This window comes from Vanellus vanellus (assembly GCF_965231255.1).
Source record: "Vanellus vanellus genome assembly, chromosome: 6".
Taxonomy (NCBI): Eukaryota; Metazoa; Chordata; class Aves; order Charadriiformes; family Charadriidae; genus Vanellus; species Vanellus vanellus.
In genome coordinates, this window is record NC_138911.1 from 42,723,738 (window position 1) to 42,738,704 (window position 14,967).

At 37.4% G+C, this 14,967-nt stretch overlaps 1 protein-coding gene across 6 annotated transcripts in view; it reads left to right on the top strand.

Annotated features, from left to right (window-relative positions):
• NPAS3 (neuronal PAS domain protein 3) overlaps positions 1 to 14,967 on the top strand; it is a gene marked incomplete at its 3' end in the record, with an annotated part of 622,106 nt that overhangs the window by 437,339 nt on the left and 169,800 nt on the right. The gene's annotated exons all lie outside the window — the stretch shown is intronic.

A 14,967-nucleotide genomic window follows, 5' to 3' on the forward strand; every position in this document is an offset into this window, starting at 1 on the left:
AGACATATGAGGTTTCTGGGTCAATAGAAAATATTATGGGCTGATACGCTGGTGAGGTTACTTTTGCTTTCAGGAAACAAGTTCTTCATCACCTCTCACCAACAGTCGTACTCAACAAGCATTGCTTCCCCTCTGTGAGGTCCACACCTTAGAATGAAATGTTTCCTACCTTTGCTCCTACTTGTCCAGCACACAGACCTGTTTGCGAATTGGCCTGTTGAAAAGAGAACTCACTAAAAAGGACCAGTGCAGCTGCAGGCACAATAGGAGATAATAGAGAGGAAGAAGGAAAAAAAAGAATAAATTGTTGAGGTTTTGTCCTTTTTAAAACAAAGCAGGTATATTGCCTAGGTACTGCGTTACTAGTAGCATAACCTGTCTCCTTATTTTGGATTTCTGTGCATTTGTTCTATGAAATGGCAAATAAAATTACAGCTACAGCACACGAGTACAAGGTCAAATAAATGACAGTACTCAGTCTATTTGTGAAGCTATTCTGAAAAGGAACCATGGTGCCAAATGTGGTTTATTTGAATAATAAAGAAGAATTAGATTCCCCTGATAACTTGGCTGAGGGCCAATAAATCACTGGAGGTTAAGAATGCTTTGCAACTGCCATGTATTTCTTTTGCTTTTTACGAAGCACAAACCTCAACTACTGTGCTCTACCTGTTTTTCAATGCAAATCAAATTGGGGTTAGTAGATGGTTAAAGGATTGCTTTTGTGCTCTGTTTGCTTAAAAAAAAATATAAACCAATCTTGACACTTGCATTTGTTCTGTAAATTCTACCTTCTTTTCCCCCTGTATTGTTAGCTAAATAATAATTAAAAAAAAATAATTAAAAAATCCAAGCAAAAAATAACAACAAAACCAAGAACATCACAGGAAAACCACAATTTTTTAAAGCAAGTCTCGACAATAACCCGTTGAAAAAAAAAAAGAGCTTGCTTTGTTTTGTTGTTGCCGTCATTCTTTCCGTATTCTGAATTTAAATACTAGTATGTAGAATGATCGTTTCTGCTCATGTAATAAATTGGTGCAGCAGCACTGATAATTTTTTTATAGTTTGTCCCCTTTAAAAATTAGCAAATAAAAGCCTGGGAAATCCTGTGTTGGTCATGTGTTTTTCGAAGAAGTTTTTTCCTTAATGTTCAGCATAAGAAAGTTCATTTACTCTTATCCTTTATGCTAAAAGAAGTGAGCAAGGGAGCTCTGTTGCAATAGAGTAGCTCTGAGGATTTTGAGAGCAGTAAGAAAATATAAGTATCAAAATAATTCAGAAACAGTACAAGGCACAGTGGCACATTATCAATTTACAACATTTAAATTGATAAATGCTTGGTGGTGAAGGCCTACAAGGGCACTTTGAAAAGCAAATAGCGACCTGGTGAAGAAATTGATTTTTCCCCCCCGAAAATGACTGCATGATGCATCATTTGACTGCATGCTGTCCAAGTGCTTGACAGAGATAATCTCAGCAATCCCACGGGTGACCTTATCGTTCTCACCAGGGCAACTTTGTCTAGGTTCTGACTTTGTGCATGTCAAGGTTTCTTCAGGCAGGATCCTTAGGGGGAAAAAGTTCCTCTGTTCGATCCAGATATTGAACCACTCTTCAAGGCACTTTCCCACCCCCAAAAAGGCAAGCTTGTTTCTTTTCTTCATAATTATGAATGAACCGAACAACAGAAAATATCTATAGACACAGTGTCTTTGCTGAAGCCATTATTGCCTTTTCAGTGTAGCTTAGCTTAGCTCTTAAAGAGGAAAGGATACCTGCCATTAGAGGTTATCAGACACAGCTGAAAGGCTCCAAAACGTATGGCACTCTTCTACATAACAGAAATGTCCTGCCCGCTTTCTTTCTTGCGCTCACTTTCACAGCTTTATTTTTGCTCAGGAAAAGATTTTGCCGTTGTCACAGTATTTCTCATCAGTGCCTAATAATTTTTTCTTTACGCCCTTTTTTTTTCTTTTAAATCCCTATTCCAACCCAAGAACTTTTAAGACAACTCAAGTGCAAATGACAAGCTGACAGAAGTCCTGTACATCAACATCAATATGCATAATTTTGCATAGACACTCTGTAACAACCTTCACTGTATGGTCTTGAAGTGATCCAAAACACTTGGCCTGTTTTATCTGGTTATTACAAAACTGGTTTTGTCTAGCACAGAGGAACGTATTGCCCGAACTGCGAAGAATAAAGTCATTTAAAGATTTGCAGGATTTTTTGAAAGCACTTTATATAGCAAAGAAACTGTTTTTCATGTGCAGTTAGTAATTGTTAATTATAATTACTGATTCAGAATCTAATAAAAGCAGAAAATGTTATGCTCTGTTTGGTACCCCAAAGCTGCTTTACCCACTGCCTTTGACACCCACAGTTCACCATATTCAACCTCTTTTACCTCTTTCTTTCATCCACAACATTAATTCTGAGTGAACAAGACGTGCTTCCTTGCTTTTGACAAGATTTGCTGCAGTCTCATGCGACAAAAACCCAACACTCATTCCAGATTCAGAAAGTAGGATTTATAACAGCATTTTAATTTAATGTTGGATGTCGAACATATAAAGAGATCACAGTAGTACTAGAGCTGAAAATTGATGCCTTTTTTATTAGTGTCCTCTCAGAAGTGGGTGAGCCGCTGTTTGTGCAATGGAGCACAGAGCACCACAGTCAGATGAATGAGGATATGCTATCTGCAAGGAATCATATTTCAAACCACTGTCTGCTTCTATTGATGTGCTCAGAGTTGAAAGGTTATGCTAGTAAATGCCATCAGAATTTTCAGCATTAGCAATCTGTGGAATAATCCGCTGACTGTCACTTTGTAGTCAGTCCAAATGCAATATATACAGCAATGCTTTACTGATTTTTTTAAACTTGAAATTAACTTATTGTTACCGATCACGTTGTTTTGCTTATTCTTCTGCAGTGTGTTTAAATACTGCCAGCAGTATTGTCTTTTAGGCTCCGCTGAATACAGCTCTCTGTTGAGTTAACTAAAGGAATCCAGAATGTCATTTTACATGAGAATCATGTTCCCCTTATTTATTCTTTTGAACATATTTTACCAGCCATTGAGGTTGAAACATTGAAAGCCTTTATGCAGAAGGGATTCACTGGTTAAAATGAATCACACAGATTCTCCGTGCAATAAAATATAGCTTCATTGGTTTAACACTTGAAGGCTGAAGACTTTTCGTGTCACTTAATAATTTCTAGCATTTGATTTTAAAAATAAGATTTTGATAAGGTATTTTCGTAGCAACTGTTAACTCTTTCCAGGACTGAATAAGTAAGACTTAGAACATTAGCAGTCAGACTATTTGCTTTCTGGTGGATGCAATGTTTTCAGATTGTTTTAAGAAAAATGTCTGGGGAAAATGGTTAAGACAGTTTAGCTATTTTACGTTTGTCTTTCCTATTAAAACAAAGACAAAGAGTTTCCCCGAATTAACATTCATATTATCCAAATTAGCTACAGAGTAGTTTGGTATCTTTTTTGCATTCTATTGTAACATTTTTGTGTGGAAGTTGGAGAATATTCTATATATAGTCACTTAGTAAAACAAACAGCTGTGGAATAATTGGGGGAGAAAAACAGATAGTGGTAGGAAACTTACAAATTTGGCATCAATATATTTTCCATGCACATTAGAGATAGGAGGAAAAAAAACTCAAAAATTAACCATTTTACCTTTTAATGGTAAGGTTGAAAAAAGTCATTCTGCTGGTGACTGATGAGAAATTCAGTTCTAAAAATAAATAAATTATAATTAATAGTTTTTTATTAACAGTAAGAAAACATGGTTTTGAATGCTTGCAAGAGGCACTGACTCTAAAGACTGATTCTCTTTTACATCCATACTTGAGTCAGGGCAAGTGAAAATCCTGACTCAAATATTCTGTGATGTATGAAATGATTCAGGATTTGTAGCAGTGAAACAGTACCAGTTCCCTCGGCAGAATTCCCGTTCCAAGCGTTTCAGAAAGGGTGTGTCAGGCCAGAGAAACTCGAGGATTGGCCTAAGGTTATGAAATAAATAAAACAGTGCCTGTATGTATTAAAAAACATGATCACTGATCTTGGCTAAAAATAACCATGCAAAAAAAAAAAAAAAAAAAAAAAAACAACAAACCTTCTTTAAACTCAGATCAGTTCAGTGATATCTTCCACTGCAAATCCTCACTGACAGTTCTACCAGTCCAACTAAGGAGTTGCATATGAAAGCATGGGATCAGGAACAAGCAGCTCAGAACAAGGATAGGAGATATGTCTTAATCTGTTCTTGCCTGCATCTTGTCTTGTTACAGCCTTGGTCAGGGCTTTACATATTCTGTTTTCAGTCAGAGTTAACAGAGGAATCCTCTTCTGGGAAGAGAGGATTGGTAAGAGAGAAGTATTCCAAATTCTGTGGAGAATGTCTTCACTGAAGAGTTAGTGTGGTATCTAGCCGAGAGAGCCTCCAAGTCCAAGGCTGATGGTGATTAATCCCCAGGGTTTGTAGTGGAATCAAGACAATCACGTCCGTGTGCTATTTCTCCTCCAGTGCTAATCTATATTCTTTTGTCATTCTCCGTTCATCTTCAACATTAAAATAGTCCGAAGCTGCCTTAGCATTTTAACCTTATATTTCCCTGTATTTCTTTCTGGCATTTGAATACAGATGCCATCTAACACATCCTCTGCCCGTGTTTCCAGTTGCACAGAGGCTGACACCAGCTTCCTGGTAAAGTTACAACATGAGAGGGAATGTACCCGGGTAGATTTCTGCATTTAGTGGTCAGGAAAAAAAGAGCATCAAAAAACTTGTCAGTGAACTGTGAACCCATACTTTATCTTAGTCGCTCAGCGGAGTTCCCCAACAGCACTCATATTAAAAGCTCTTTTGCTGTTTGCTCATACCTTCAGAACTCCCTGCATTAATGCTGAGTAACTCATCTCCCCTTGGATGTTATTTACTTATTGTCCTCATGGCACTGCCACAGGAGGACCCTCTGCAGATGAATCCATAGAAGAACGTAGAATGCCGTGTTACAAGCTATGCCACCAGGGTCTGCCATCAGGACCCATCCCAGCACACAGGCTACTGCAGTTCCATTGAGGATGTAGTTAAGTGGTTTGGGAACAGATGGAGCATGCCCTAGCAGTGCTGGCATAGCCAAAGCCGACTGTGCAGCAGAGACGTACTTCTGCTGGCCACCAGATGAGGCAGAGGAAAACTAGGACTACATTTTCCCTTTCAAAACACAGGAACTCAGATGTGGACAAAGAGTGGAGTGATAAATCTCCAGAGTTAGAAATTTAAGAAAAGAAAGAGAGAAAATGTCTTCATTCAGGAGTGAGGGGATATGTCTTAAGAGCAAGAATTATCTTCTCCTCTAGAGACAGGAAGCATGTGCAAATATTGGAGGGAAGGGGAATCAAAATAGTGTGAGCGAGACAGACAAAAGCAATGCCTCTCCCATGTGAGCAGACAGGAAGGGGAAGGCAGGGGAGAGACACGGCATGCTGCCCCTACTCAACAACTGAGAATAAAAGCTGTGAGATGAAATGCTGCTTCTTCCTCACCGACCAAAATAAATTTTGCCAAGCCTTGATATTCAGAAGTCATGGCCCAGCATCAACTCAAATAGTAACACTGATTTCAAGTTATTAGGTATATGAATATAATATTTTAAAGGTCTTATTGTCATTCTGGGGGTTTTGCAGCCTTTATGGCTTTACATTTTCAACTCTTCTTTTTCCATTGGTTACCATGAATGCTAGAAGTTTGCTTTTATGTTTAAGAGATGTCTGAGACTTTCTGGGAATATCATGATTCTACACCCAGACCTTTGAAGCTACAATCAAATGTCACATGATTGGCAATAAAAGTGTGGGGTTTGGCAACAGTAAAATAGAAAGGGGAAACACTGGCTTATTTCTCTAGTTGAATGGGATCACGTGGATCTGCAAACTAATATGGTGTATCGTGCTCATACTGCATTCCAGATAACTTTTGAAGCCTTTGCATTAGTAAATCTGGCCTTGTGCTAATAATGGGTATGACAGTATTATTACCTATATTAATTATTCTGTGTTTAAGATTCTGTCTTTGGGTCTTTTGAGTGACAAGAGTATTTTCTAGGCTGAGTACTGCAGAATTAGGATGTAGCGAGGATAGTAAGGTGTAGCCTATACCTTTTCATACTGCATTTCAGAAAGACGTCTCTTTTGGGACAGCACTTATTCATGCATAAGTAGTAAATACAAAGCCATATATATTCCTGACATTCCTTGAATGACAATGGAGCTATCCATGTGTTCTTGTCGAACTTCCATAACATATGCATAAGAAAGATATGATGAATATTGTAAATGTATCTCTTCCACATATTGTGGAAGCATGCAGGAGTCATGACTTAAAGTCTGTTGGAAGAGATGCTTCCTTTTTTAAAACTCATTAATCCAGTTGGAGAAACAGTAGCTTTCCCTCCTGCATTTGTTTCTCCTGACCTGACACGAGTCTGATCCACAGCCTGTGAGTCAATGAAAAGATTTCACAGGTTTTTGAATGGTTCTCGTTTTACAATATATCAACATTTACTATATGTCAACATTGTCAATGTGGTGTTTACATTACACTGGGAATAAAGAGATTTTTCTGGAAGGTATTGAGCAGTCCCTCTGTCCCTATAAGCAACTAGTACTTTGAATAAGAGTGACAGTTTGATGATTCTTTTTTTGTTCCCTAAATTGGTTATAAATTGGTTGCATGTTTTTAAATATTTTGGTCATATGATAGCTTGATTTCTTTGTCCTATCTCTAAATGTATATATTCAAACTGAGTTAATCTGAATCAACATTTTTTTAATGCATTTTAAAGGATTCCTACATTAATTGTAAATGCTATATACTTTATTTACAGTGACTTTATTTGTTACGTAGATGAGGTAGTGTCTAACTACTGAAAAAGATGCATTCCAAAGACCTGACAATCTTCAGGGTCAGAGTGGTTGTCTAGAACAATGTAGTGGAAAACTTCTTCTGTTGTGAAAGGTATACATTTGATTAGTTGCATGTTTGGGAGAGGTGAACAATTATGATAGTTTTATTTTAAAGCCATCTGTTTCCCATCTTCATCTGATTCACTCTGTCTTCCTTCTTAGCTCCCAAATTCAGTTTTGATGTATGGTTGCTTAAGCGTACAGTGCCTTCCCGTCAGAAGGCAATTCAGGGGAAGAATTGAAAATAGAAAGTAATTCAGTCACTGAAATGCACATAAGCAAATTCCAGTTTCTAGAGAGAGCTCCACTAAGATGGGGCTCTCTCTCATCCTCATTGCAAGTTAAGGATTTATTTTCCCTACATTTTGGCAGAAAAGGGTCTACAGAAAGAATTTTGTACACTTCAAATTGGACAAGCTGACGAAGGCTATTCCAGATGGTTTTTTTGGCTAAATCAAAGCCAGTGCCTTAATACTTGTTCTTTTCTCCTCTTCTTTTTTGATATCATTACACTCGTCTTAGTTTATCTACGCTTGTGATTGTGAAGAAAGATTATTTCTTTTTGGAAGGCTACAAAGATACACAGACTTAAAAAAAAAAAAAATTAGGCTTATTCCATTCTAAGTGGTTAGGAGCTATTTAACTGGTATAAAGACATTAGTGCTCTACCTAATTTGGACAGTGGTGTTGCTAGTTCTGACACAGTCCAGTCTGTGTTCTCATCGTGTTCTTGTGATAAATCCCTGCAGATTAGCAAAGGCTGCAACCTCCCTAGTGAGGGTACAAATTCATGTGAAATAATAAGAGAAATTGGGAAAAAAATCCCAGATATAAAAATGTAACTTTTACAGCTCATTAATTAAACTTGACAGTGCAGGTTTTCAAGAGACTAGGAAAGGACATTGCCATTTTAATATGTTTTGAAACCTTTTCGATTGAGCAGACAAGGAAATCATGTAATTAGTGGAATTCATTCAGCTCTTTAGTAAAAACACAAGCCTTCAATCTTAAATGCCTTTGTAGACACTAAAGAAGCTAAACTGAAGGTATTTTTAAAATGTCACAACTGCTTTGTGATACTAGATGATGTGGACTATCCCTTCATTATCATCTAGAACACCTGGGAAGGTGCTGTGAAAATAACATAGTGTCTTTTAAAATAACTGTAAAACCCAAAGGTTTTAAAGGACATTATACATACATATTTGCTATGTTGAATCAAGTTGTTGATGTGTGATATCCTTTATTATGGCATTAGCACCCATGTCACAGCAATATCAGAATTTGCATATAAACAATCAACATAATGGAATGGAAGTATAAAATTCAGGGATTATTATTATTTTAAATAAAACGCTTACCTATCCTGAAAGCAAATATATATTCTCTGTGTGTATAATTATAATATTCGCATGATAGCTGATAATTTTCTGATTCTCTTTTATAGTTACGTTTAACTCTTATTTATTCTCTTGCATCCGTGGTCTTCATTCAACACTGGACATCTTACTGAGCAGTAATACAGGGGTTTTTTTGGTTTTAACCTTCAAAGGAATTTAGTTGAGCAGATGCTACATTGAACTAGTCAGAGTAGAAAGGAAATGATATGGCTTTTAAAGGGCACATCTAGCATATCTACTGGGCTAAAGTAATTCTGGCAATGCTTCAAAGGATATAACTTTTGATGGTAAAGTAGGTAGGCTACAGAATGAAATCACATATGGCAAGCTGTCAAAGTCTTCCTACACATTCAGTACATTTATATAAGTGCAAATGGATGCTGCTTAGATGGAGTCCCTAGCAATTTCCTGTTAAATCTGCTCTAAGATTATCTGATATTATTTGACTAAATTATCTGTGTAAAAGCTAAGGACAACTTTTATGATCAAATATTTAGAAATCAGTTTTTTCTTTTTGGCAGATTATCTGAAATATGAACTGCAATTGTATTAACACTTGGAAGCAAAGGGCTTTCAGTAATAGCAATTATATCAAAACAGGGATAATGAATTGCTGTATATCAACTTGAAGAGGACGTATTTATAGGTCAATGATGTCAATAGCTATAGTTCTCATAGACACCTCATTCTTACCCTTTTATTCCTTGCTAATGCTAAGCAGGCACAGTTTTAACTTTTAATGAGATCGGTGACTATGAGAATCTCATTTCACAATGGAAGGGAATACACAGTTTACAAGGGATGGGTATTTTTCACCTTTGAAAATTTAACAATAAAAACTTTTACCATTTTACAAATGCCAACAGTTGATGATTAGCCATCCCCCTCCCCTGCTAAAAAAACAAATCCGAACCATCGTTACTTATTACAAAGAGAAGCTTTTAAACTTTTTTCTTTAAATTCTGTTAGTTGTGTTGTAAAATGCTCTAGTATAATGACAAAATGCAGGATGCATTACAGATACTATTAGCTCTGTAGCTAGGAGTATGCCTGCATATATATATATTTATATACATCTGTGTGTGTGAATCTGTATGGGTCTGGAAGCTTGAAAGGGAGTCTTAGCGTTGTGCTGAAAAGTTCTTTACCTCTGTCCTACACTGTCCCACAACAGTAGGAAGTAAAAAACGTCCAGCTGCAGCCTTACAGCCCTGAGCACGTACGTTAGTTCTCTGATTTGGAGCCATGGGCATCCTGAAGAGCTATGGTGAGCTGAAGCATGTTTGGTTTTACTGGGGAATGGTGTAGTGTGGTTAGCGCTGTTGGCTGTTAAAGGTTGGAGTCTGTTTGCCAAGGATGGAGTCTAATGAGATTTGGCCTCTGAGACTGAAATCCCTCTACATAGACCTTTATGTTCATTCATTTGGCCCCTCTGTCACACTTAGGTGTGGTGGCAGCATGTGTTCCCATCACAGCCCTGTGGTTTCTTCCCCACCCTGAAACTCTGCATGCCAGACATAGGTAATCAGCCCATCAAGTTATCCACATCTTACAGGATCCAAGAGCAGATGAGGAGTTCAGAACTGCACAGCTTTGGTGAAGTGTCTGTCTCTTATTTGGGCCTCAATTCTTCAGCTGCAGTAACACACCAATACCTTAATCATGTGGGTGACTGTACAGATCATACCCTTGGCCCCTGATCATAAGCATGGGGCATTGTAGATTGTATAAGTAAATAGAGAGAAGGTTTGTATTGATGAAGCAGCGGTTGCTTGCTCAGTGGTATGTGACTTGGACAAATTTCAGGGTACTTTTATTGGGATGGCGAATAGCCTCTTGCTGGTATAAGGGCAACTCCATCTGCCAGTTTCAAATCCATTTCCTGATAGAAAAGGGAGTGTGATGGCTGCTGAAAGAAGATCTTACTGCTTTAACATGAGTGGGAAAAAAAAGCTGTTGTGTCTAGACTGCGCCTTAGCTGAATTTTTCTAAATTATTTAGTCTGAAAGAGATGTGTGTCCTGTAAAAATTTATTCTAAATTATGTTAAATTTGACAATGTGACAAGGAACTTAAAACAGTTTTTTGAGTGATAAGTGTTAAACAATGATAACAAAAGGTAATGCTACAAGTTGTACTTCTAATAAAATATAGTATGACTAGAAGAAAGGGTGAATATGTCATAACAAAGGCTTGGATCCTGCAAACATGCACACAAAAATTCTCACTGAAAGCTGTGAAACTAATGATGTGTATAAAGCCATTCAATTAAATCGTCGAGGGATTGGACTTTTGAACTGTGTGAACTCTCATAAAAATCAGTGGCAGTCTCACCAAAAGCAAAAGTTCTGGAAAGAAAAATGATGACCAAAACATACATTCACGATATTTAAATTATTTCAGTACTGAAAACGCATTGATACTGTGTGTTACCATTTTGTTTCTTTGTGCCCTGTTTACCTCTATAAACACCCAAAGTTGATTGACAGGTCGTGTATGTCTGCTTGACTGTTTGGTCAGGCAAAAATTTGAAACTATGTGTGCTTATAAAAGTAGGAAATGGGGCTCAATGTCTAATTGATTTGTTATAATGAAAGGATTTACTGTGGTCTATAAGTGCCTCTTGATTTATATATTTTTAATGTAGATATGCACCATCTGAATTTTAGAAATCTTAACGAGGCATCTAAAATAGTAGTTGGCATTGACCAATAGTCCCTGCCCAGGAAACAAACAAACCAGGGAAGAATGTGTCAAAACCCATCAGTCTCTTGTTGGCCCCACGCCAGGAGAACAGGCAGATTTCATATTGGATTGAAAGCTCAGCATATTTGAACATTGTGGCCTCAGCTGTGATAGGGCATTACGTTTTAAAATTGGGATCTTTGCTTAAAACAAGGAAGGTTTTCGTGTTTCTGTAGATTGCTGTCCCAGAAGTGGTGTGTAAGGGTAGACAAATGACAAAAAGACATATCCCAATGCAAATGTCATTTTACAAACCAACTCATTACCAGTCTAGAAACTTGACTATCAGTGCAGTACACATACAACTTGGAAAGCATCAGCTTTGACACCTCTCCCTTCAGGAGACTGAGATTTATACTACAGACGCAGAGAACTGAGTCCAATTCCACTTGATTTTATCCATAAAGGTAACAAGAGATTTCTCATGGGGTAAGGGCTTGACACAGTCCCTGAGCAGAAATAACCTGTATTAAACAAACTATCACTGATCCAAAATAGAAACACTTATTTTCCATTTGCTCCTTTGGCTCCACAGTGAGAAGCAAGCATGAATTAAAAAGTGTGGGAATTCCCTTCCCACATGGTACCCTACCCATGGTCTGTTCTCTCTTCTCCCAGAATCCCAGACAAGGTGCTCAAAGTGACTTTCTGTGGTGAGAGCTGAGAAACAGAGATAGGCAAATTGAGGTCCAGAAATCATCTGCTTCTGTTCCTCTTGTGAATAAATGAAACCAGGGATATGGCCATGAGGGAAATCTGAAACACTGCTCTTATCTTTCCTGATACCCGCAGTCATGTGTAAGACCGCAACTGAAAATAGCAGAAGTAAGGCACAACTAATTGCTACATAAGCACAGTTGAATGGAAACGGAGAAAAGAAATTCCATCGCTCGTTCATATTCTGTAGAGAAGGCTTCCTTTCTCACAGATACAAGGCTTTGGAAGCCACATTAGAGGTGGTTTCTCGTTCTTCGCTGCTGTTGCATTTACTAGGTTGGTTGTAACGCTTTTCAAGATTTTACTTAGTAGTTGTATGGTGTGATTTCTAGCTTCCAGCGTATCACACACAGCTTTTCTTGATGTACCTCCATTAGAGCTAAAGGGTGTACCTCAGCAATGAATTTAATCCACTGTGTTAATTTTCTGAAAGGTTATTACAATGCTATGATGTCCTTCAACTCCTATGACAACATTAGTGCTGTTTTCTCTTTCTAAATGAGAATGGATTCCCATATTCACAACTAAGGGATCTATTGCAAATAACAATCGAGGTTTTAAAACAGAAGTAAAGGTAAAAGGATTCGATTTTTATTTTCTGATGAACTTTTGGAGGTTCAAAAAGAAAAATAAAGCACAATGATCACTCATAGGCAACAGTTGAATTGTTTACATATATACTAAAAATTGTAGTTACTGAACTTCACCTTGAGTGTTATGTGGATGCTGAGGAGAATGACCTTCCATCTTTTGTGGCTGTATTACGTCTTTGGGTGTGTTTGTTTTACCTATATAAAACGTATTTTCACATTTTTTTCACAATATACTTTTTGGCATGTTATGTTTTGCACATATTTAAATGTGTTAAATAAGCTCCAGTATAAAAAGTAATTAACTGGAGGCAAATACTCCTTTTACGGTACAGAGCAATAATGTCTGTTGTTGATAGGAGGTGTGACGATAGCATGTTCTCCCTGTAAGAATCAGATTTTGCATTAGGTGTCATAAACTGTACAATTTATAGTTCTCTGTGAAATCGTGGAGTTGATTGTTTTATTATATTTCAGTGTATATTTTTCACCCGTTTCAGTTCAAGCAACATTCTCACTGAATACAGGTTTTGTACTGATACGATGTTTCCTAGCTGTAGGCATGGCCTGTCCCTACTACTGGCTGTAATTTACTTTTGGGTCTCTGTCGCCTTGAGCTTGCCTTCTGACTAGTTTGTTGAATGATGTGCTAATCCATTATATTTTTCAGACAAGTGTATCGACCAGTATAAACAGACTGGAGGGCACAAACCTAAATGAAAGCTATACTTCCTTGAATCATTTAAAAAGCTCCTGCAGTGGTGGCAGTGCAAAATAACTTTTCTCTCTACATTAAATATAAGGGGGAAATTTCAATAAATAAAATGAAGGTTGTGAGGATGGGGATGGAAACGCAAGCTGTGTGAGCACGTTATGCTGCTTTTCACATGGATGTATTTAGTTATAGGAAGAAGAGGCAGACAGTGTTAGTCGGCCACTTGAGAATGTGCTTCTAGATGATAAATTTGAAACTGAGCCCCAAGCCCGGCATTACTTGCCATTTTCCATTGTCCAGACACTCTCACAACACATGATACATGTTGGAAGTCATGTACTGTACTGAAACACTTTTATACAAATAAAGAATGGAGAATAACCTCACTATGTATGGAACTGGCAAAGCTGAGGGCCAGAGATGCAGCTTTCTGATCTTTTTCTCTATAGGAGACAGGTGGAATCCAATACCTGGTCATGAAAAATATCCTCGGGTAATTTATCTTAAAAAGAAATATCAGAAGAGTGGGTGACTTTTCAGTTTCTACAGCTGGTGCCAGATACTCAAGTTTCTACCTGTCAAAAAGTGAATTAAAATTACAATAGCAACAGGAACTTTTGGCTAGTAATTCAAATCTAATCTGTGCACAGAAGTGATATTATGGAAAAGGATGTTTTTCAATTAAAATTACAACTCTACAAAACTGTAGTAATCGCACGATAACAAGAAGGGGGATCATTTTTCCTTCAAGGCACATTCGATTCATGTTGCATTTGGAAATAGTTAAGCTATGAATTACTAGAATTTCTGCAGACTTAAGTGTGACAAACTTTAAAAAAATCATTCTGTATATCTCTTCTGAAATGGAGGATTTCAAGGAAGAGAATTGGATGTTTCTTTCCTAAAGGAAATATTTTTTTCTGTTTATTTTTTTCTCTCAGTTCCAGGTTTAGTTTCAGCAAGTTGACAGCAAACCTGCCTGATTTCTATTTAATAATTCACTCTCAAGGTTTCCATGCATTTTTATTTCACAGTTTTCACTTTCTTAACTTAGAAGGTGGCTGTTATCTACAAGCTACGAAGAGAACTGTGATGCTTAACTGTTATTAAGGCATCATAAATGTTTAAGAGTATTTCCCAAATCTGGTGTTATTCTTTTTCCAATGAATTAAAAGCCCAAAGTTCCCTCCTGCTACCATTCTGAATCTGTGTTTGGGTTACTACTCTTGATCTGATGATGTTTGCTAGCCCACTTCTTGCAAGAAAAGAAGCCTCATGAGTCTTGAATTTATATTATGAAATCATGATATGAATGACTGTTTGGCCGGTGACCTCAGGGACACCCACATTTCCTCCCCTCTCTTTTTTGCTGTTCCTGCCTCTCTGAGCAGCCGTATCACTAAAGCTTTGACTGTAACCATTTAACAGTCAAACCAGTCATGACAGTTACTGTTAAGGCTGCAAAAACTGGAAGCAGCAAAAAACCCTTTGTCTTGGGTTTACCAAATAGTCAGAAAGTATTTTTATGGGGTTCTGATGCATCTATACTTTTTAAGTTTACTTTTCTTTCAGTTACAAGAACTGTGAGATTTTTCAGGGGGTTCGACTTGGTTTTTGTCATTCTTTCCTCTTGTAGAGCTGTCTTCACAGGTTATTGGCATGAACAAGATAGTAGGAGGTAGTAGGTGTAGTCTTTCCAGCTGGCTCCTATTGTTTTAATTAGTGTCTGCAGGTATTTAGAAAACTTAGTTTGAAATGACCCTTACCTTTCTGACCATTTCTTCCGAGCCCATGAAGC